The following is a 725-nucleotide window of genomic DNA, read 5'->3' as shown; positions in this document are numbered from 1 at the left end:
ATGGAACACTTTGGTGCAGAGTTGGACCACCCACCTGGGAAAACATAGATCAGCACAGGCATAGCCTGATATCTGACAGATAAGCGTACCTGTTACACTCAAACCTCGATTTAAGGGACTAAATGGGGAGTCAACTTGTCCCTTACTTGAAAAATGTCCATTGTTTTACCACATAAAAAGACAATCTTATTATGGAATGCAATGATTGTTTCACTTATCTTACTTATTTATATTATTATGAATATTATTTTATGGGTACTGTATAAAGAAACATATTAATGTGTATAAACGGCCATACCACGTTGAGTACACTGCTTCCCGTCCGATCAGCGAAGTTAAGCAACGTTGGGTCTGGTTAGTACTTGGATGGGTGACCGCCTGGGAACACCAGATGCTGTTGGCATCCCCACGTGTCAAGTGGGGTTGGTGGAGGATTAGTGCCCCTCCCTGTAAAACAATTAACTCTAAGCCCTTGGCCACCCTGTTTGGGATACATGGCGTCTGGCAATGAATGATGAATGAATGAATAATCTAGACATTACATATCATTTTTGAATGGTCTTGTCCATTTGTCAGGTAGAAGATGGAGTACTGTACTTTAAATCCGAAATCCCTTAAATGGTGGTCCCTTAAATCGAGGTTTGAGTGTACAGCCATTGGATATGGAGTTTGTTGGATTTCAAAGCAATTTTCTCTGTAAGTTTTCAAAGAAATAGTGATGGTGT

General features: G+C 40.4%; 1 non-coding gene across 1 annotated transcript; it reads left to right on the top strand.

Moving 5' to 3' along the window:
* Positions 1-284: 284 nt before the first annotated feature.
* Positions 285-403, top strand: LOC145399365 (5S ribosomal RNA). Its single transcript, XR_013897280.1, has one exon. It is a non-coding gene; the product is annotated as a 5S ribosomal RNA (ribosomal RNA).
* The last annotated feature ends 322 nt before the right edge of the window (positions 404-725 follow it).

This window comes from Coenobita brevimanus, chromosome 48 (genome assembly GCF_032717465.1).
Source record: "Coenobita brevimanus isolate Jiangsu-jjx chromosome 48, ASM3271746v2, whole genome shotgun sequence".
Classification (NCBI taxonomy): domain Eukaryota; kingdom Metazoa; phylum Arthropoda; class Malacostraca; order Decapoda; family Coenobitidae; genus Coenobita; species Coenobita brevimanus.
This window is presented reverse-complemented; position numbering and strand designations above follow the sequence as displayed.